The 7965-nt window shown below is 40.4% G+C and overlaps 1 protein-coding gene across 1 annotated transcript in view; it reads left to right on the top strand.

The window, feature by feature from the left end:
* The window catches only part of mmp24 (matrix metallopeptidase 24), a gene marked incomplete at both ends in the record, with an annotated part of 184028 nt that overhangs the window by 96967 nt on the left and 79096 nt on the right, over positions 1-7965 (top strand). The gene's annotated exons all lie outside the window — the stretch shown is intronic.

Below are 7965 nucleotides of genomic sequence, written 5' to 3'. Positions count from 1 at the left end.
TACAGTAAATTCTGTAGTAAATTAAATTTATTGGACATGATTTGGAATGGCACACACCTGTCAAAATAAGGTCCCACAGTTGACAGTGCATATGAGAGCAAAAACCAGGCCATGATGTTGAAGCAATTGTCTGTAGACCTCAGAGAAGGTCCCAAAGAACACAGTAGCCTCCATCATTTTTAAATGGAAGAAGTTTGGAACCACCAAAACTCTTCCTAGAGCTGGTCGTCTGGCCAAACTGAGCAATAGGGGGAGAAGGGCCATCACCAGGGAGGTGACCAATGGTCAATCTGACAGAGCTCCAGAGTTCTTCTGTGGAGATGGGAGAACCTTCCAGAAGGACAGTCATCTCTGCAGCACTCCACCAATCAGTCCTTTATGGTAGAGTGGCCAGACGGAAGCCACTCCTCAGTAAAAAGCACATGACAGCCTGCTTGGAGTTTGCCAAAAGGCACCTAAAGGACTCTCAGACCATGAGAAACAAGATTCTCTGGTCTGATGAAACCAAGATTGAACTCATTGGCCCGAATGCCAAGCGTCACGTCTGGAGGAAACCAGGCACTGCTCATCACCTGGCCAATACCATCCCTACGGTGAAGCATGGTGGTGGCAGCATCATGCTGTGGGGATGTTTTTCAGTGGCAGGGACTGGGAGACTAGTCAGGATCGAGGGAAAGATGAATGGAGCAGAGATCCTAGATGAAAACGTGCTCCAGAGCGCTCAGGACCTGTGTGAGGGCCAGTTGGCCTGGGGCGAAGGTTTACCTTCCAACAGGACAATGACCCTAAGCACACAGCCAAGACAATGCAGGAGTGGTTTCAAGACAAGTCTCTGAATGTCCTTGAATGGCCCAGCCAGAGCCCGGACTTGAACCCTCTGGAGAGACATAAAAATAGCTGTGCACCAACGGAGCGCTGCCATCCAACCTGACAGAGCTTGAGAGGATCTGCAGAGAAGAATGAGAGAAGAATGAGAGGGTATGACGCTTGTAGCGTCACTGCAATGTAAGTCGCTTTGGATATAGATATATCTATATATATAGATATATTGCTCGTAAAATTGTCTCACTGTCAATGTGACATTGTTGACAGCCAGGTGGGGAAATTATGGTCATGTGTAACTGGGCAAGTATTTTTTCTCCATTTGGCTCTATACTCCAATATTTGGATTTTGAAAAAAATAATTACAGTTGAAGTATAGATTTTCAGCTTTTATTTGATGGTATTTGTGTAAATATTGGTTTTACCATTTCAAAATGACAACACATAGTCCCCCTATTTCAGGGCACCAAAAGTAAGTGAGTGGGACAGATTCATATAATGTCCAAATGAAGAACTCATGATAAGTATTCTTTGAATGCAATAACTGCCTGATGTCTGTGACCCATTGACTCCACCAGACGCTGGGTATCTTCTCTGGTGATGCTCTGCCGGGCCTGTACTGCAGCTATATTCAGTTTGTAGGTCTTTTGGCCAAAAAATGTATCATAAGGAAATGAAATGTTCAGCAGTTACATCATCAATTAAGACAAGTTAGACGTGTTGTCATTTCTAAATGGTGAAACCAATATGTACACAAATACCCTCAAATGAAAACTGAGAATCTCTACTTTAACCGTGTAGTAATTGTTTGATTTTAAATCTAAACTTTTGGAGCAAAGAATTAAAATTGCTTCACTGACCCATTACTTACGCAGGACACTGTATGTGTCAGCTTCCACAGCCTCTCAGCTTGGATCTTTTGACACTGAATTGCGTTTCCATGGTAATAGTGGTGTTGGGTTCCACTCTGACTGACGGATCACTGTCTGGCAGGTCTGAGAGGGGCTCTTAAAGAGAGAAAGGATCTATAGTGTTTGTGTGAGTGTGAGAGAGAAAGAGTCCACTGAGCTGTTTTGCTTGTTTCTGAGATAGAGAGATACAGAAGAGACCCTCAGGATTTACTGTGTCATCCATTTCCCAATTGAAGCCCCTGTCAGGGATGCACTCTCTAAAAATGGGTCTGGTGCTGGGCCTAGTCAGGTGTCTACCTGGGAGGTTCTCCGGCAGGTGGAAGCCTCCAGCGTCTGCTGAAGATATTCTCCTTTAGTACAGCAGGGGGTGCCAGCTCTCTCACTGTCCACCAGTGATACAGTACCACACCATTCATACTATAAATCTGGCCTGTTTCAGAAAGCAGGATCAGCCATAGACTGTTCACCCCACTCCCCTCCGGGAGGCGCTACAGGTCTCTCCGCACCCGAACCAGCAGGTTCAGAGGCAGCTTCTTCCCTGCGGCTGTCACCCTACTGAACTCGAACACTGCACCTACGTGACAACCTACCAACCCCTGCAACCCCTGCACCCCCCCCCCCCCCCCCCCCCCACCCGGACAATTGCACTATTACTGTGCCACTGCTCTTACTCAATACCACTGCTCTTCTGTACATATCTGTCCATACTGTTCATAATCTGTCTATACTGTTCATAATGCACATAATGCACATATCCCTATATTTTCTTTAATACTACTGTTAATACACTGCACATATCTGTACATACTGTACATACCTGTTTATACTGTTCATACGGCATTCCATATTTATATTTATTCTGCTATCTACCTTATGTTACTGTTAATACATATATACTGCTAGACTGCATTACCTATACAGCTCATATGCTGCTACACTGTTCATACTGTAACCTATTTATTCTGCTTATAATGCTACTGCTTACTCATATACTGCTTACACTGCACTACTTATATTATACTGCACTACTTACTGCTCATATATTGCACTACCTGTATATACTGTTCATTGCACTTTCTGCTATTTTGCACTTCTGGTTAGACGCTAACTGCATTTCATTGTCTCTGTACTTGTACTCTGCACAATGACAATGAAGTTGAATCTAATCTAATCTAATGCTGTTGTGCTGTTATTAGATTTCTATTCAACACTGTCGTATATAACTTGTTATCATAAAGCGTCAGGATAGGCTCTGCCAAATCCATGTGCACTTTATTGGTGCGGCCGCAGTTCTCTAAAATATGTCATATTAAAGGCTACAGTAAAATCAATGTTTGCATGTCAATCTTAACGGAATTTGGTAAATGAAGAACAATGACCTTCTCTGATAATGGTACAGTACATAGAAACTCCTGTTGTCCCACTTAATCATCAGCATATGTAAATACTACAGAATTAAAAGTATATGAGGGCTATAATAACAGTTATCAAGTCAAGTGACTCTTTATAAGACTTTGTTTAGTTTATTGGTCATATAAACAGGATAGAGGTTGTAAACTGGAACACAGGACACAATGTCCTGGTTTGTGCTGGTATATCTCCATGACCACTGGCAGAACTTTACATGAGTGATCAATGTACTTGTTGCAGGCCGTTTTTGTCAGCTTTGTCATCTCTGTTTGTTGGTTTTGACTCCCTGATGTACTCTTTCAATGCGTGCCAGACAAACTTGATGGGGTTGAAATCAGGAGACCTGTGTGTAAAAGGTAATTTAATGTCAATTGATTTCAATACATAGTTTTTTTAATAGCTACAGCATATTAAACAGCAGCAATATCCAGGATTGTGTCATTAACTTACTCTGCTGGTGTCTTGACCCAGTTTATTCCGTTATTTGCGAGGCAGACTCTAGATGTGGTGTGCTTCAGATCATTGACTGCATTCGTTAAAATAAGTTATTTATGGCACACACAAACACACAGATAACCGATCTGTGCAAGTTATTTGCATTGCTTCACTATGCTGTTCCACAAATTGCAGCTCCACTGAATTATATATTTAATTGGTCACGATTGGTCATTTGATTGGTCACTTGGGCAATTTACAAACGTGTGGAAACATGCAAAGTTGTCCCAAGCAAAAATAAATAAACTGTATACTTCAGTATTATATTTCTAGTATACTTGAGTTTTAGTATATTAAAGGACACTAAAATTACTCATCTTAAATTGTATTTAAGTTGTATTTAATATACTAAAATTGTTAATTAATTAATTAAGTATTCATGAAATATGTAAATTGATTACTCTTAATTCATATTTAATTATACTTATGATTATGTTTTTTATTTTAATACAATACATTTATTAATGCATAAAGTCCCATTGAGGTTGAGGCGAACATGACGTAACCATTCAACAGGTCAACTGCCAAGCAAGGAGGCCCATATACTTCTGACTTGTACATAGTACATACCTTATTGTGGTCCTAATTATGGTCCTAATTATTTGCAGCTATGATTAGCAGCTTAATACAAATAATTAAGGGATAGCAGGAATTGAAGTACACAAAACGGCAAGGTAGCACTGTAAATACATAATCCAATCTCAAAATGAGCAATGAATCTGATAAATAACACTCAGGGACTCTCATTTGTCAAAATAAAAAATAAAGTATGGGATTAGGAATATTTGAAATACAAGTACACTATTTTATACTGTCGTATATTATACTGAAGTACACATTTAAGAACATGACAATAAAGTATACTTTTTGTAAGTATACTAGTGCACATTTACGGACATGACATTCAAGTATACTTTTTGTAAGTATAATAACATACAGACTCAATTACGTGACAATAAAGTATACTTTTTGTAAGTATACTAAAGTACAATTTAAAATACATTCAATTCTCATATACTTTTTGTAAGTATATTAAAGTACAGGTAGAATTCCATTACAATAAATTATATGTTTTGTAAGTATACTAAAGTATAATTTAAAGTACATTAAATTCTGATATACTTAAGTATACTAAAGCACACATTTAAGGGCATTAAATATTAAAGTATACTTTGAGTAAGTACACAAAAGTACAAAGTCAGTACAACTTTAGTGTACTTGAAGTAAGTATAGAAAAACATGAATATATTATAAGCATATTATTTACTCTATCTATTTTTAAAACACTTCAGTATACTTTGTTTCTCTTGGGTATCCAACTGTGTCCAAGGAAAGAACTGACACGACAACCTGGATTACAATACAACATGACAGGAGATCAAATGAAGGAGGTGGCAGAGGCCAGACTATTGCAGATGGACAACTGTCTGTCATGGTCATCTCAAATAAATCATATATGTAAAACAAATAGTTAGAACTGAATATGTAGTAAGATGAATAGTGAAATACCTACTTGGAAAAATACTAGAAACATCAAAGCCTCAATTGGGAGTCAGGTGAACTATTGTTCTGTGGTCTGGGCAAATGCATCCGTAGGTGAGATTAGGAGGCTACAGAATGGCTTCACTACTATGGTCATGCAAGGTGGTCGTTATCAGTTGATCAGATGATAAAAAAACACTTTATTTCACAATGTACACCATTTAAAATGACCAAACTCTATTCGTAACAGGATTAAAACAGACATGTAGTCAATACTAGGAATAGAATGGACATCTTAAACCCACAAAGCAGAGTGAACCTTTCTATTCAGAGCAACACAAAAATGTAATAATCTTTGGAGGATCGAGCCAAAAGAAGAAATAATGCTTCATTGTCTATATACTTACGGAAGGCACTGTTATGTAGGCCATAACAATATTGTAAACATAAGTAAATAAGTCATTGCGTAATTGTGTTATGTGTGAAGTGAGCAAACAAACAAGATGTAGACATACACAAAGGCATTTCTGTCCAGTTGTTTGATCATGGGCAGAGCTTAGTTGTACATGGTGCTATGATCCTCGTTGGTTTACTTTAGTACACCAGCTCTGTTTGCACTGGGTCCACTCTGACGTCTCCACACAGATAGATCATGTGCAGGTTCACAGTTGTGTGTGTGTGTGTGTGTGTGTGTGTGTGTGTGCATTCATGTGTGTGTGTGTGTGTGTGCATTCATGTGTGTGTGTGTGTGTGTGTGTGTGCGTGCATTCGTACGTGCATGTGTGAGTGTGTGTTTGTATGTATGTGTGTAGGTGGAGGTGTGTTTACAATGCCATGGTTTTAGAGCAGTCAGCAGCAGTAAACCTAGTGTTGGCCTCCTGTGCGTAATGATCCAGGTCTATCACCTGGTGTTTGCTTACCACGGCACAAACCACAGAACTCAGTCACACACACTCACATACACACCAAGTCAACCATCAGACAAGTCACACTGTGCCACTTCTGATGTGCTGTTATCTTCCCACTGTGATCAGCTGGGCTCCCCGCTCTCTCTCTCTCTCTCTCTCTCTCTCTCTCTCTCTCTCTCTCTTTTCAGGTCAGTGCATTGCAACTGTGTGTTTTCAGGTCAGTGAAGGAAACTTATTTCAACATTTGAATAATGGTGACTCATTGGACCTCTACAGTACCTTTGCAGTGGGAGAATTTCAATTCTGCCCCTATCTTCTTCAGTTTACCATCCCCCGGAAGAAAAATGTCTGTGAGGTCTCTGGAATGTCTTGAGGTGTCAAAGCTGTGATGTCATCAGTTTAGATGTAATAAGATAAATTGTGGTTGGGTCTCCTTATCAACAGCTCCTAATTTAAAATCTGTGGTTTTTAGGGTGATATAAAAAGCAGAGGTCTGGGAAAAGCTCTCTCTCTTTCCTCTGTCATGTTGTGAGGTTCTCATCATGTTGTGAGTAGCATTATTTTGAATGACCTGTGGTCATCTCTCTCTCTCTCTCTCTCTCTCTCTCTCTCTCTCTCCTCCCTCTCTATTAGAATGTAACATTTCTCTATGAAGTATTCACCTTGTAATAGTAAAAGTATACAGTATTGTTAAAGCCTCATTTGATTCATTCTATTTGACCTTTCTTGCACTAAATTAGCACAAACTCAACAATTCTTTGCACATAGTGACAATTACATTGGAGTCAGATTATCAATATTAGATATGCTTTTCTATTAACAAAATATAGCCAAAAGTCTCTGCCAAACCTTTGTGTGGAAACTGATATTATTATAAATCTATCTACACCTTTGTGACTTTACTCATAGTTGACTCATAGTTGACTCATCTTTAAACTTTATTTAACAACTCACCCAAAATAGTATCTTAGGCAATTAAAAGGGGAAATGGCAAAGTGGAGTCAGCTTAGTCAGAATTCCCATTTGGTGTGTGTGTTTGTGTGTGTGTGTGTACAATGGCACTACAGTGTGTGTGGGTGTTTACATTTACATTTATGGCATTTAGCAGACGCCTTTATCCAGTTGGGGTTAGGGTTAGTACAGGGAGGGTAGTGGGGGTGAAGAGGTCTTAGGAAGGACTGTTAAGATGTAGCCTGAAGAGATGGGTTTTCAATCTACGGCGGAAGATCGGAAGTGACTCTGCAGTCCTGACAGTGGGGGGAAGCTCATTCCACCAGCATGGCGCCAGGACAGTGAAAAGCCGTGACCGAGTGGCACGGCCACTGCATTCACGTAGAGGTGGCGGTGCCAGGCGGGCAGCCGAGGTGGAAGAGCGGAGTGATCGTGCGGGGGTTTGGGGGCTAACCATTGGGTGTGTGTGCAATGGCACCACAGTGTGTATGTGTGTGTGTGTGTGTTTGTGTGTGTGTGTGTCCCTTAAGCAAGGCACTTAACCCCTAACTGCTCCAGGGGTGCTGAAAAAAGGCTGACCCTGTGCCCAGAGCTCTGTTCTCCTTGGGGGTGCATGTGTGTTGGGGGGGGGGGGGCAGAAATACCACATTCCAAACAGTGATTGATTGATTGATTGATTGATTGGCAAATAAAACATGGTTTGTTTGGTTTGTTTGCTATACCTCTTAGTGTGTACTTGCTAATGTTTATCACCGCGACTCAACCATCCAATGAATAGAGGTCTCACATATCCAACTCAATGGAACTAGAGGAGATGAGGGACACCCCTCACTATGGGACACACACTCTGTGTACCTACTCGCTGAAGACCCCTATTTATGGCTGGTTCATGCCGGTGATGATTGTAGGCAGATAGACGCGCTAGGTGGTTCACACACACACACACATACATTTAGTATGTGTAGGCTGAACATTAGTGAAATGAA

The sequence above is a fragment of the Argentina silus genome (assembly GCF_951799395.1).
Source record: "Argentina silus genome assembly, chromosome: 4".
Taxonomy (NCBI): domain Eukaryota; kingdom Metazoa; phylum Chordata; class Actinopteri; order Argentiniformes; family Argentinidae; genus Argentina; species Argentina silus.
The sequence above is the reverse complement of the archived record's forward strand: the minus strand, read 5'-3'. Positions and strand labels throughout refer to the sequence as shown.